Here is a 15,372-nt window from a genome sequence, read left to right as displayed (position 1 = left end):
TTTCATGTGCGCAGTTTACACACTGCAACACTGAATAAGGCATTGCAGGCCAGTTGAAGCCGCCTTACGGCCCAATTCCACCGGATGCGTTACGGTCGCATTAAGGCTGCGGCACGTCTTCGGCGCGGTCACCGCAGCAGATAGCTTCCACTCTAATCAATGCTCTGCAAAACGTCTCAGCAGCGTCCCAGGAGCGGCTCGCCGCGCCGCAGCGCTATCATTCCGTAGCATTTCTATTTTTGACACAAGCCGTTGCTGAACCGCGTCAATTTCAACTGAGCAGATCGAGCTGGGCAGGAAGTGAAAAAGTAAAAGCCATAGAGCATCCGGTCAATCGTCAAAATAAAACACAATACTCAACTCATGTAGCCTATCAAAACTTCACATCAACATTATTACGTCTTGACCAGTGGCGTATCCAGGACATTTTTACTGGGGTGGCCAAGATGGGACACAAAGCTAGTGTGGGGTGGCCATGGCATAGCGAAGTTTAAAATGCTTTAAGATAGACCTTATTAAAAAGTGTGTCCGTAAGCAAAGGATAAATAAAGCTTGTAAGGAAAAAAAACTGAAATATTTGTTGTTCTTTACATGCTTAGTTTATGTTATTATTTAGCTTAGATATAATTTGTTGGAGATACTGGAATTCGATTTTTTTTGGTTTGTTCTTTGCTTTGGTGTGTTTTTATTTAACCATAAGATGGCACCTAAATTAGTAAAGCAAACATAGGTAACAATACAGGTGACACAGATGATGGCCTGATGACTGAATAATGTTATTCTATATAGGATGCCTTGTGATGTATGAAAATGTGCAAAAAGTGGGTTTTCAACCCAGACAGTATTCATGTCCAGGGCCCTGATGAAGGTATAAACGTTGGCTTTGATTCAGCATAAATTCTGAAGTTTATTTAAATCAAACAGTTAAGCCTTAGAATCACAAATTAACTTGATAAATATACATCAACAATTGTAACATAAACCAAACAAATCTTAACTCCAAAGTATATACTAAAAAGTAATGTTATGTAAACCTTCAAACTCTCATGAACAATAGAGGATTCTAATAATAGTAACAAAGTGCAATAGAGGTAGCTAGTTCTTGCTTTTGCTCATTCTCCTGCTACAAAATGCTTTCACATAGGCCATAAGACCACAAGACAAGACTTAAAGTCCAATGCAATGCCACCAGACCAAATATAACTTGGAACCCCTTAAATAACAGCTTTGACTCCATTAAAATGTCAAAAAGAAAGGAGGTGTCAACAATGTGCCTAATTATGTCTATTTATAGGATCTACAAAGGTTTATTTTTACATAACTACCACTCTTACAACTCACTTTTAATAACACAATTAACACATATTGCATCTCAAGCATTTGTGGCATTTGAATGCAACAAATAAGTCACAGCTTGTTCTTGTGTTATAGCTACTTAAAGGGACTCTCACCTTTGTTGCATTTGAGAATTACAGCACATTCAAATCATCCCGCCTTCCTCCAATGCCCCACCCCCTAAGCGTTATTTTAAAACTAAGAGTACAAAACTAAGCGTTACTAAGCGAGTACTGTAACGACCTCGCCGGTGACATAATGATGTCGAGTCATTAGTAGTTGAAGGTAGTTTTAATGAACCAAAACCAGGTCACTGAAACCCGTAACATTGTAACCAACGGCAGAAAACCGACACAAAACAAACCCCGGTTACCCCGGCAACCCCCAACACGGTCTCACTCGCGTGCAGGCCCCCACCCTCCTGTTCTTCCAAGGCCCTCCCCCAGCTGACCTAATGATTCGCCCCCACGCTGATTGACAAGAAGAACATTACAATACATGCACACAGAACAACTGGCATAACGGACAACGAAATATAATGTAACACATAACACACAAAGTATTTAACTGTCCCAGGGTCGCTACAGTACAAAAGTTCTAGACTCCCATGGGTTATGTTTAGACTCCCATGGGTTATGTTTAGACTCCCAGGGGTCATAATATCTACCATCCTGGAGCTCCAGATTAGCGGGACAACGTCGCGTCTGAGCCCGAAATGGGTCCCGTAATCGGACTGAGTGTGGCGGTTGGTTGCCAACGGTCTGGAGGTCTTCCTGGAGCTCCAGAGTAGCGGGACAACGTCGCGTCTGAGTCCGAAAAGGGTCCCGTAATCGGACTGAGTGTGGCGGTTGGTTGCCAACGGTCTGGAGGTCTTCCTGGAGCTCCAGAGTAGCGGGACAACGTCGCGTCTGAGTCCGAAACGGGTCCCCTAATCGGACTGAGTGGTGCGGTTGGTTGCCAACGGTCTGGAGGTCTTCCTGGAGCTCCAGAGTAGCGGGACAACTTCGCGTCTGAGTCCGAAACGGGTCCCCTTGTCGGACTGAGTGGTGCGGTTGGTTGCCAACGGTCTGGAGGTCCTGAGAATCATCCAGGGGAGCGGGACCACTTGGCTTCTGAGGCCGAATCGGGTCCCCTTGTCGGACTGAATGGTGCAGTTGGTGGCCAACAGTCTGGAGGTCTTCCTGAGGCTCCAGAGGAGGGTAACTGTGAGTCTGAGTCCGAGATGAGTCCCCTAATCGGACTGAATGGTGCAGTTTCAGTACGCCGTGGACCACTTTGGTCTGCCATCGTCAGTCGCTACGGTCGCTACTCGCTACTGTCTGCCGTGGAATCAAAACAAACCCTCTAGTTGAGGACGCGCCTTGATGACGCGGGCCCGAATGCGCCACAAGAAGCAGACGGAAAACCTTATATATCCATGCAGCAAACAGACAGGTCTGTCGGCCAATAAGGTCATTCGGTCCGAAGAATTTTATTGGTTGAAGTTTTCATTAAATATTATGAGAGTAAAATAATTGTTTGTTTTTACTCCTGGTGGGTCTGTCTTGCATATTAGAGTGTTATTACCTTATTAATACCAATTTAACCGTATCCAAAAAAAGTGTAAAAATGCAACAAAGGTAAGAGTCCCTTTAAATCTAGACTGTCACACTATGTTTCACACACAGGTTGGCCAAAAATATAACATTAGCTCTATTGAACACACACATCTGCAAAAAAACACGATCAGTCTTCAGTCCAGAAAACATCTTTTCATATTTCATGGCGGTATCCAAAACACTAACGTTACATGCTTAACTTGGTTTGCAGGCTGCTAAGCTAGCTAGTGCAGTGTAGTTCGTCTTTTAGCTGCTACTTAGTGCTGGATAAAGTTTTCCTACAAATTCAGAGGGAACTACGATATAACTAAACATTAAATTACCATACCTCTCAACGACAGATTTCAGCGTCTTTATCGTTTTTATATTGTTCACGTTGTCACTGTGACCGTCGTCGTCCTCCTGTTTCACGGACCAGCAGCATGTGCAGCGCGCTCATCTCATGGGTCACCTGACCTGCATAGCTAAATGTCCGCCGAGCAGAAATCAGCTCTCACAGCCTCAGTACGACCATTACTGTGTTAGTTAAAAATGTAAAACTGACCCTAAATCAGTTGATCAGCTGTCATCATTGATTGACAGCATTTCTCTTATTTCTTGTGTTGACGAACTTGACCAACTACCTATCAGATCTGGGGTGGCCACAGGGGTGGCCAATGAGCTTTCAGGGGTGGCCCTGGCCACCCCAGGCCACCCCCCAGAATCGCCACTACTCTTGACCCGTGGCACCAGGTCAGAAGTCAATCAATGAAAGGGTCTCAGAGGGTCGGCAACATGGACGACGAGAGACTCATGGTCGAAGTTCAGCAACATGAAGTCATTTATGTACCAAATCATCCTTTTTATAATGACAATGGCTGGAAGGACAAAGCTTGGCATTTAATTGCAGTAGTTTTGGGAGTGGAAGGTGAGTACATTAGGTTTAGGATTATCGCGTGATCTCGCGTGAATACGGCTGGCTCGCAAGGCAGCACTGCGCTGCCGAACACGCCCGTTGGAAATGCACGCAGGGCAGAAGTCGCAGCCGTTCCGCGCCGCAGCCGTTTTAGTATTTATGGCAAGGGAGAGTTTACAGAGTACTTGGGCCCGTCTACACGGGCGAAAACGATGTTTCCCCCTGCGTTTTCCTCTGATGTGTTTCAGGAATATCTCTGTAAAGACGGACTCATTGAGAAAACACATCGAGCTGTAGAAACGCTGTTGTAAATATTCAAGACGCTGGTTCTTCACAAAAAAAGGGGGAGCGCATCAAGCCTGCGCTCATCCAGCCTGTGTGCTCTATGCAAACATTCAGTCGAGGAGGAGATGAAACCTTTTAAATTGAGCAGAAATACTTTTTAATGTACAGTTAGTATTTAAAAGTACCAAGGGGCTGTATTTACTACGACACCCCATAAGCGCCACACCGGTGGGACGGGTTTGTACCAGTGTTGTTTTTGGCAGGCATTTTAGATTTAGTTTTAGTCTTAGTCTTTTTGACGAAATGCTTCTTAGTTTTAGTCCCATTTTAGTCATTTCTATCTTTGAAAGTTTTAGTCTAGTTTTAGTCTGACGAAAACTCAAAAGGTTTTAGTCTAGTTTTAGTCCGACGAAAACTCCAAAGGTTTTAGTCTAGTTTTAGTCTGACGAAAACTCAAAAGGTCTTAGTCAAAAAAGCGGTGCCGGGTGCGTGCAGCACCCGGCACCGCTGCTGCTGCCATGGTGTGTGTGTGTGTGTGTGTGTGTGTGTGTGTGTGTGTGTGTGTGTGTGTGTGTGTGTGTGTGTGTGTGTGTGTGTGTGTGTGTGTGTGTGTGTGTGTGTGCCTCGTCCACCAGCCTCTCTCTGTAGTGTATGAGTGTGTGTGCCTCGTCCACCAGCCTCTCTCTGTAGTGTATGAGTGTGTGTGTGCCGTGTGCGTGCAGGCGCAGCTGCGCGCGAGCGAGGCTTTTAGTGTGTGATGGGGGCGTGACTGTTAGCTCTTGATTGACATTGCACGCATATTATAGTTGGCGGGAAAAAAGCATGTTTTGAAACTTTGTTCGTCCACTCACTAACAATTTAGTCTCGTCTAGTTCTCGTCTGATGAAAATGTCTACATTTTTCGTCACATTTTAGTCTTTATATGGCTTTGGTGACGTTCGTCTTAGTCTCATTTTCGTCATGGAAAAAAGGGGTCTGACGACGTCATTTTCGTTTTCGTCTTGCCTGACGAAAACAACACTGGTTTGTACGAGGCTGGGAGGGATAATGAGCTACATTTCTGTTTGCAATCCCCCTGCCCACCAATTCTCGTATGCATGAATGCATTTTTTTATACCTGATTTATTATTGATATAGCCTTTTTATATGTCCTGTATTTGATGAATTAACATGGTCATATCATATGAACACAACATTCTACAAAAAACACAGAAATGAATGGTTCTTGGTCTGTGATAGAAATGTCAGGCTGTGATGAGGTCAATTAATGTTTAGCATGTAAGCAAGTGTGGCGGGGCTCAGTGTAAAAGTCAATATGAACGGGGGGAGGGGGAAATAACTAAAGAGCGACCGACAACGCCACCTGGGGAATTACACCCCAAGAAATATAGAAAAAAGAAAATTAAACTATGATATTACAGAAATAATAAGGACACAGGTTCGAGAACTAAAGAGGCAGAGAAAATAAATATACTGTTTATTTTATTATGATAATAATAACTAAATAAAGAGAACTGGAGCAAAACCAACACAAACAAAAGCAAACTGAACTAAAGCAACCAAAATAAAATAGCAAAACAGAACCAAAACAGCACAGCTAAAACAGCACAACTAAAACCGTACAAAACAGCACAGTTAAAACAGAACAACTAAAACCGTACAAAACAGCACAGTTAAAACAGAACAACTAAAACCGTACAAAACAGCACAGTTAAAACAGAACAACTAAAACCGTACAAAACAGCACAGTTAAAACAGAACAACTAAAACAGCAGCAGGGGATCCACCCTAGGAGGTAACTAACAGAGGCTGAGTTCAGCCATCTTGGCCCTTTTATCTTGCACCTGGGTGCAGGGGGAGGAGCTAAGATGGGGTTGAATTCGCAACCTCTACTGAGGTTCACCACAATCTACCCCCTGGGTTTTTAATCGTCTGCCCTGTTGTGTCTCTACAGCAGTGTTGTTTTCGTCAGGCAAGACGAAAACGAAAATGACGTCGTCAGACCCCTTTTTTCCATGACGAAAATGAGACTAAGACGAACGTCACCAAAGCCATATAAAGACTAAAATGTGACGAAAAATGTAGACATTTTCATCAGACGAGAACTAGACGAGACTAAATTGTTAGTGAGTGGACGAACAAAGTTTCAAAACATGCTTTTTTCCCGCCAACTATAATATGCGTGCAATGTCAATCAAGAGCTAACAGTCACGCCCCCATCACACACTAAAAGCCTCGCTCGCGCGCAGCTGCGCCTGCACGCACACGGCACACACACACTCATACACTACAGAGAGAGGCTGGTGGACGAGGCACACACACTCATACACTACAGAGAGAGGCTGGTGGACGAGGCACACACACACACACACACACACACACACACACACACACACACACACACACACACACACACACACACACACACCATGGCAGCAGCAGCGGTGCCGGGTGCTGCACGCACCCGGCACCGCTTTTTTGACTAAAACCTTTTGAGTTTTCGTCAGACTAAAACTAGACTAAAACCTTTGGAGTTTTCGTCGGACTAAAACTAGACTAAAACCTTTTGAGTTTTCGTCAGACTAAAACTAGACTAAAACTTTCAAAGATAGAAATGACTAAAATGGGACTAAAACTAAGAAGCATTTCGTCAAAAAGACTAAGACTAAAACTAAATCTAAAATGCCTGCCAAAAACAACACTGCTCTACAGACTGTGTGGATACTTATGATGAAAAACGACAGAGAGGAATATGCATAGAAACGTGGCTACTTAAATAGCAGGCGTACAGCAACATGAACATGTCTGTTCCTCTTACAGACTGGCTTCTTCTGGCAACTCATGGTTACACAGTTACTTAGATTCTACCGCGCCCCCTACAGCCATAACAGGATATAACATGTTTTCCATCACTTCAGGCCCGACGATTTGCATTTACTGCCATGGCCTAAACACCACACAGCCACTAAGCAAAGGTATCAGAGAGTTAGCAGCCCCAATAGCACTACTCCCAGCAACCTGAGGAAGATGGTGAAGGTTTGGGTGTCTGCCTGCGTTTGGACGGGTAGTTATTCTCAGGGAGGCCTCACTGGTGCTTGGAATTTCAGTGCTAGTTGTTGAAAACGCTGGGCCTTCGCTTGGCTGAGATGTAGCAACAGTATCAGTTTGGTTTGGTGAGAGGGTGATGATGACAGGCCGCGCTGGTAGGTGGTTTCTTGGGACAGCCATGGGTTCAGAGGTCACTACAGCCCAGTCGCTATCAAACGATGACTCATCGGCTGAGATGGATCCCATCTGTTCAGGGGGTTCACTGGGGGGACCATTAGCAGCACAATCCACTTTGCCTTTTATGAGAGAACGATGAACATGCTTTACCTGCTGGGGGTTATGCACCGGAGCCACAGTATACACAGACCCTACCATGCCAGGGGCCTTCAGTACTTTATACACTGTTGAGCTCCAGATGTCTTGAATTTTGTGACGGCCCCTTACGCTGGTGTCTTTGAGGAGGACCAGCTGACCTTCTTGCAGTGGGACATCACAAACATGCCTGTCATAGTGTTCCTTCCGCCGGGCAGCGGCAGCTTCCAGATGCCTGGTTGTAATTTCAAAAGCATGACGTAGCCGTGTCTGGTGTTCCACGATCCAATCATGGGGGTGGCCAGGTACAGGTTCCTGTACTCTGACCAATAGAAAATCAACAGGTAATTGTGGGTCTTGGCCAAACATCAGGAAAAACTGAGACTCACCAGTCGACCGATGTGCTGTTGTATTGTATGCAAAGGTCACTTGGGGCAGGTAGCTGGACCAGTCTCTCTTCTTGGTGATAGGCAGAGTGCGAAGAAGGCTGTGTAAGGGGCGGTTGAACCTCTCACATTGGCCATTTCCTGCTGGATGATAGGGTGTGGTGCGGCTCTTCTCAATGCCGTACATCTGGCAGGGCTGCTGGATGAGGTTGCTTTCAAAGTTCCTGCCCTGGTCAGAGTGGAGGCGACCAGGCACACCGAACCTGCAGAACCACTCAATAACCAATACTCTGGCCACTGTGGATAACCGCTGGTCGTGGGATGGCTTGTGTATAATTGGTCATGACCAGGATGTTCTCTGCCCCACTCTTCGAAGGCTCCAGGATGGTGAAATCGATGGCCAGGATCTGGTTTGGACGTGAAGCAAGCAAGTGACCCATATAACCACAGGCAGTAGGTTGAGTGTGTTTGGATACCTGGCAGCGTTCACATTCCCGACACCATTGCTTGACGTCGTGGTGCATCCATGGCCAATAGCATGTTCATTGTGCAACTGCTGAAGTACCTGTGTCTTGAGCGATGTAGGGAGTACTAACTGGAGCACTTCATCTCCTCTAGGGATGGTGACACGGCGATAGAGCACCCGTCCTTGCTCCACCAGCCAGTCCCACTGTTTGATCAGCACCAGGACTTCTTTGGAGGCCTGCCGTCACTCAGCTGCATCCGGGGCCCTCTTTCTGGTCCAAAACGTCAGGAGCTCTCGGATTACTGGATCAGCTTCCTGTAAGCCATGCAAGTAAGGGGGGGAGTAGCTCTGGAATGGTAGCCAACAGCGCCAGGACCCAGGCTCCCCCACTGGCCCAGACCGCCAGCCCAGGGCGCCTGTTGTTCTGGCACCAGACGGGCCAGCTCACCAGCATACAGCGGTCCACACTGATCAGGACCAGCAGCTGAACGCTGCAGTACATCACCAGGTAGAACAGACTCTTGAACAGCGTGCAGGTGATGGGGCCAAAGTGCCAGTGGTCGTCGTGGGCCAATGGCACCATTAGGATTGGGAGGAAGAGGCAGCACAGAAGATCGGCCAGGGAGAGGTTGAGTTACCGGGAACGCCCAGGATAAACACAAGCCCGTAGAAGACCAGGGTCACTTTTTGGATGGGCCTGATTAATGCCTGATTTCAGGCATTAGGGTATCTTCAAAAGGGTCTGTACCATTGTCTAGAAAATAATCCATGGTTTGTGTAAACTGTTGCATGGAGAAGAATAGCCGGTCAAATGAAAAAGAAATTACTTACTGCACCATATCCACAGACATACATGTAGGCTAGAAACAGCTAAACATAGTTACTATTCTCAACCCCAATGTTTCTCCAAAATAAAAAAAATAAAAAATAAATTAGGATCAAACAAACATTCATTATTCATTCATTATGACATCTTTAATTTAATAGTTTAATTATTTATTTATTTTTTTTACTTACAACTTCAGAGTCCATATTTATGTTATTTAAGTGCTGCACTGCTCAACAAAGAGAGACTCTTCTCTTTTTGAACGGAGCACCTTTTATCGTGTTCATGCACACAAACACACTCAGACCCCTCCCTGCATATTTCTCAATATGTTTGTTTGTGTCTTTAATATGAAGTACATTTGATGTGCTGTTAAACAAAAATGAAAATAAGTCAAGGGAAATCAGCAAAGATCTGCTTGCAAGACGGAACATGGCAATGCGTAATTGTTTGTGTGTGTTTGTTGTCCTTATTTGTGTTCTCAGTAACCTGATGTTTTCTTTCATGCTGCTTTCTTGGCCAGTTTGCTCTTGAAAAAGGGTTTAATCTCAATGATTTACCTCGTTAAATAAAGGAAAGAGACACATCTTCTCATGCATACTACTTATACATACTGGACATAGCCTATCATACATACTTAAATGTTGTTGTGATAGTTTTTGCAAATCTTTATTTAATCTGTTTTGTGGGATGGAAGACACAGATTTCTCATCCCTCTCCTTTCTTCTTTGACTGGGGATATTTAAACTACAAGATGTCGTCGTCGTCGTCCCCCCCCCCCCGCCATCAGGGGTCACAGGTTTTGCAGCGGTAGGTCAGTTGAGGGCCGGCGCATTGCTTGGTGGAAGCGTTGGAGTGTCATCCCTGAAGGCGTCTGACTGAAGGTCTGAAAAATGAATGAATGTGTCACATGCTACATGTCTGTGTGTGTGCCAACCATTTTGTAGCCACATCTTTTCGACTTTGCAGACATTTCTTTCCATCGGCTTTGTTATGTTTGTGTGTGTGTGTCATACGGACAACCTACCAATGAGGGACGGGCTTTGCTGATGGTTCAGGATAACCGACCTCTCATCCCCTTCGTCCTCCTCCTCTTCCTCGTCCTCTTCGTCCCCCCAGTCGGCGATGTTTGCCGGGGGGATGCACTGCTCCAGGAACAGGTCCTCCTCGTCTTCCTCCTGGTCGGTGCCCTCGGGCGGCCAGCGCAGCTCCCCGCTCTCCACCTCGCTCAGCTCGGTGGGCTCCACCACGATGGAGGGCAGGCGCTCCTTCTGGTGATCCCAGTCCCCGCAGTGCAGGGAGCTCTCGGGCCCCGGCGCCACGGCAACTGCCTCCGGGAAAATCTGGCATCGAATGGTTGCCGATGAGATGGAGGTTAGTGTAGGATGAGATTTGGCTTGCTGATAATATTCACCCGTGTGTTCCATTTGCCTCCTGCCCCGTGTGGTCTGTTCTGCGTGAGTCTGTATGTGTTTCTGTGTCTCCTCTCTTCCTCTACCCCGAGTACATTTGTGATGCCTGTTGTGAGGTTTGTTTTTTAATTTAATTTAATTTAAATGTTATATTAGGGTCTTTCCTGTACCTGGAATCGCAGTCTATTGTCCATCCTCTGCATCTCCTCGATGCTCGGATCCTGCCCGATGCTCTCTTCCATTTCTCTGTTGAAAGGTACATGACAGCATTAATGGGAGTGGCAGCACACATCACAATGCTGAAGTGAAAGAAGGAAAGACTGTAAATGTAGCTGCATTGGTGGGTCTTTTCATTTGTGCATTTTCTTTCATTTGAAATACACTTGATGTGTTCAAATTAAATAGTATGCCTAGAAAAACGGTTTTGAAAGGCTTTTGTATAACCTCTGTCTCTGTGTCTGGCTGTCCAGAATCATTACCATTAATTCACATCATTCATTTGTATTTGATATCCATCAGCTCACACGTGCTGTCTTCCTCCTTTCTATTCAATCCATGTATTCCCATTAGCTGAGGAATTATAAGACCTCTCTCTGCCCCTCAGTGTCTGAAGGCCAATCCATCACCTACTCCACCATTGCCAATCCCCTCACAGCAAGACATTATGAGCCTGTTCATGGAGTTGACCCTAGATGCACCTCAGTATCAGCCTCAAGATCAAATCAATTTAATAGAGAAGTCTGATATTTAAAGTTCTTTTTAGCATAAAGGTTCGGCTGTATGTGTGAGCAGGCCAGGCTTAACCTCAATCTGTTGGGTTGTGGTCTCCACTAGTGTTGACTCGGTGAGCCAAGATCTGCCTGAAAAGCCTCTTTTACTCCTCTTTTCCACTCCATTATTTATAAAGGTCGACCCTGTTATAAGCTATTTTATATAGTGGACAGTTTCCCCTTGAAGATAAAACTCTTTGACATTATAGTATAAACAATTTAGTATTATGAAGATAACGTTGAATACAATTATTTTCCTTAACTTGTCAGATTCAGCCATAGTGGAATAAATCTGTGTATCCTGTTCTTGCCCTAAACAGAACCCGCTTGGTTGTGATGCTTATATTAAATGTGATCGGCCCTAACAATTAAGTACAATTCAGTTCTATTTCTGCGTTGGGAGTGTGTCAATTTAAGCTTTCAGTACACCACCTGGGATGGAAACCAGGTGGTTTCCATTCCAGGTGGTTTCATATCCTCTTATAAGGATGAGCCGCTAAGCCCTGTTGTAACCCCTCCCGTAAAGGCTCTCACCCTCTCACCCTAGCTGCAAAAGTCCTAGGTTAAAACAATATATGTTGTCCGGCTACCCTACCTTCGGAGAGTATAATAGAAATTTCGCATGAGACAGCATTCCTAAAAAATGTAATTTGGGTTTTTCCTATCTTGTCACCACAATAAATACTGCTGACAAATGGCATTCAGCATTTCTTTGGATTGGTCAAAACTGTTGGCCTGAGATTAAGTAAGCAACAGGAAATTGTGTTTTTTATTTCTCAATATTATGCAATAAATTATGTGATGCTGACTTTTTACTTCACAGAACTAAACAACCTAAAAGAGCTGTCAGTAAGCCCGTGGAGTTTGACAAAAAATATCATGTGCTGCACATGGTAGCCTCGTAATGGCGTTTTGGATCTTATGAGACAGGCAGTATCAGAGCTGCAGTGACCTTAAGCCTTCCACTTACTCACGCAGGTCAATTCACACACTCACACATACCTGTCGCTTCACTGTATTAGATGACCAAACTATGGCTGTATTTCTTTACTGTGGACATCTGCATGAATCAAGAGTGTACTTCCCCTATAGATTCTTCCTCTGGTTGAGACCGGTTGAAGTACAGAGAGAATAGTTATAGTACCAGTAACAATAGTGGGCCTGGGTGGAAAGGAAAGGAAATGACCTGCAAATGCACCCATTAGCACACTTTCTTTCAGAGAGAGAGAGAGAGAGAGATAATGCAATCATGTCTTACCCTTCTATCGAGGGCATGTAGAAATGTTCTTCACCCGAACACAGCTCAACATTGGTGAAGTCGGGTACCTCCGCAACAAGTATGGCTAAATCAAGAGGAGGTGCAGGAGGAGGGCTGCAGGTCCTAAACCTTCCCCCCTCCTCAGATCCCCCAGGCAGGCCGCTGGCCTCCAGGTCGAGGCTCGGGTGGAGGGGCCCTTATCCAGGGACAGGACACAGGAGGTGCAAGCTGTGGACAGGGGGGATGGTTAACAGGTTGGCCCTCTTATGGATAAATCGGCACGGCTGTGTCTGGTCGCACCGAGAACAAGAACAGCGGCACCCCCATTCGAAAGCCCGCTCCAGCCTCGCTTTGTCTGCGACGCACCGACTGCCATCCACTCCCGGCTCCCACTCCTCACTCTTTCTCTCTCTGTCCGTCTCTCCCCACGTCGTACCCTCCCACCCTGAGCCAGGCTTTGGGGGAGGAGTCGGATTAACGTCTCTTTCAATTACGGAGGCTGGGTGGGTGACGTCAGCCGAGCCCGACCGCCGCTCCGGGCGAGGCCACCGGGAAAACACACGAGTGGCACACGGGTGACCCTGGGGCCACTCACCTTGACCTCCCGCACACACCGTGGGCAGGTAGACGTTTCTCCAGCCTCTCTCCAACCAGACCTTACGACGCCTCATTTTCTGTCTGTTTGCCTCAAAATTGAAACTGTCTGTCTGGCTGCATCTAAATATGTTCACTCCCACTCCATCGTGGCTTTGGATTTGGACGATTCAGGGAATTAGCTCTTGGATCAAGGGCTCAGTGGTGGGATAGGGGATAAACAGGTTATCATTTGCTCAACAGGAAGAGTCTCCCCATGTTGGGCTACATTTTTATGTAGATGGAATATCGAACCAGTAGCAGGTCAAACTACAAAGACATATCATTTATAGAAACATATTCATATTTAAGTCATATATATACCATTGACTTTGTCATAACATACAAGGGAGGTTGTTGAAGCTCATTCTATGCATATGAAGCAAATACACATATGACATACCTTTAGGGGTTTCTGGAGTAATGTCATCTTGGAGAGGAAGTTACAAGTCCTTATTTTACAAATGTTGAAGAGTTCTCATCAACGAGCATGTTTTGTCCTACTAATTAAAATACTATGCAAATAGTACATACACGATACATTTGTGCAGTTATATTCATGTTTAAAGCAGTGTCTTCCGCAACAAAACATTATGTAAGCAGCTGTTGTCTCCCATTAGACTTTTGTAAGGCGTGGATGCAATCTGATGTGTAAATTGTGATTCCTCTCGATGTGTATTTGTTTTATGTTGTCTTGATACTTGGTATTATCAGGCCTGAGAGAGCTGCTGTTTTTCAAGAGACAGCTAGGCGCCAGAGAGGACGGCTAGGCTGATGCAATGTGCATTGCTAGATCCAGTAGTTGTTTTTCTAACATGTTTTCTAACATTGTGTTTCAAGTCTTGTATACTAACTAATTTTGCCACCATTTTCATAATCTCAGTAGAAAGCCAGCACACCCAGGTTGAAGGTTTTATGGAAATATTTGTAATATTTCTTCACTTCTCCAAAATATGTATCCTCACTGTGTCATGCATTTCACAGTGAGGTTAAACTGAGGCTTTTTATTTCAGGTGCCATCTGTAAGGGTGGTAAGAGAGTATGGTGTCACTCTACCATACCTGTCGACCGGTGGAACTTTGTGTCGAAGCATTAAGTGTCAGCGGTGTGGTCAAAGGAGCTATAAATGACCATGTATGGGAATGTAAAGGCCCTAGTGGAAATGACTTCTTATCTAATCCTGATGATGAGAGCGTTTGTGTTGGGTTTCATTTGGACTACTAATAATAATAAAGTTATAGTCTTCTGGGGGGGAGGGGGCTGTTTTAAGTGCAATATTTATTCATAATGTCAAAATATAACACTTTCAATAAGAATAATAAGTCAAAGCTAGATCAAGTGCATATTTCAGCTTTCTTTAGACCGTTTCCCTTCAGGATTTTTTAATTTTATTTTTTCAGACTCGGGGGGGGGGGGGGGGGCAGCGGGCTGGCCAACCTCTGACCAGGGGGGGCCGTGGCCCAAGTTTTCAGTGAGGATTGATGTTATCGTTTGGACTATATCTGACACCAGACTGTGTGAGGGGTGAATGGAAGTTAATGTGCTGATAAATGCGTGGGGTTGGCCTCTTCTTCTAAATGAGGCAAAAATTAAATGAAGGGGTCCATGCTGACGTCACAAGACAATATTGCTTGGGTTCTTTTGTATAAGCCATTTAAGTATTATTCTGTTTATTATAGGGAAACCTGTGCCTGCTGTAGATCATCAAATTGTGCAAATTAGTAATCCATTAATATCATACATTTTTTGCCTCAACCAATTGTTGAGTGTGTGTTTGTTAGTCACTGTTGCGATATGCAATGAAATGAGGAAGGACCTGATCACATTCAATGCTTGCGTAACATCCTGCGCTTGAAAATAGGCTAGATTAAGGATGTAGTAACTTAATGCCATTTCACATTGCCTTTCACAGGCATGCAACCAAGTTCCCCTTTCACCAGTCTTTTTTGGGAGTGAAATTAAGTATTTAGGTTTATCAAATCAGTTTCTCTGAGGACCAGAAACTGGAAAGTTTTGTTTTTGAAAAGATGTGGATGGTTTACTGACGTGACATCACCAAGAACGTTTTTGTGTTTCCGCCTTTCTCCTCTTTTTTGCAAAATCCTATCTCCTTGTTTACCCCCTGCAATCCTTCAAAGCACCCCTAGG

General features: G+C 45.0%; 1 long non-coding RNA gene across 1 annotated transcript; it reads left to right on the top strand.

The window, feature by feature from the left end:
* The first annotated feature begins 1,432 nt into the window (after positions 1–1,432).
* On the top strand, positions 1,433–2,728 carry LOC132474588 (uncharacterized). Its single transcript, XR_009529682.1, has 2 exons — positions 1,433–1,521; positions 1,567–2,728. It is a non-coding gene; the product is annotated as an uncharacterized LOC132474588 (long non-coding RNA).
* The last annotated feature ends 12,644 nt before the right edge of the window (positions 2,729–15,372 follow it).

This window comes from Gadus macrocephalus, chromosome 16 (genome assembly GCF_031168955.1).
Source record: "Gadus macrocephalus chromosome 16, ASM3116895v1".
NCBI lineage: Eukaryota > Metazoa > Chordata > Actinopteri > Gadiformes > Gadidae > Gadus > Gadus macrocephalus.
Note: the sequence above shows the minus strand (reverse complement) of the source record. Positions and strands in the feature narration are given on the sequence as shown.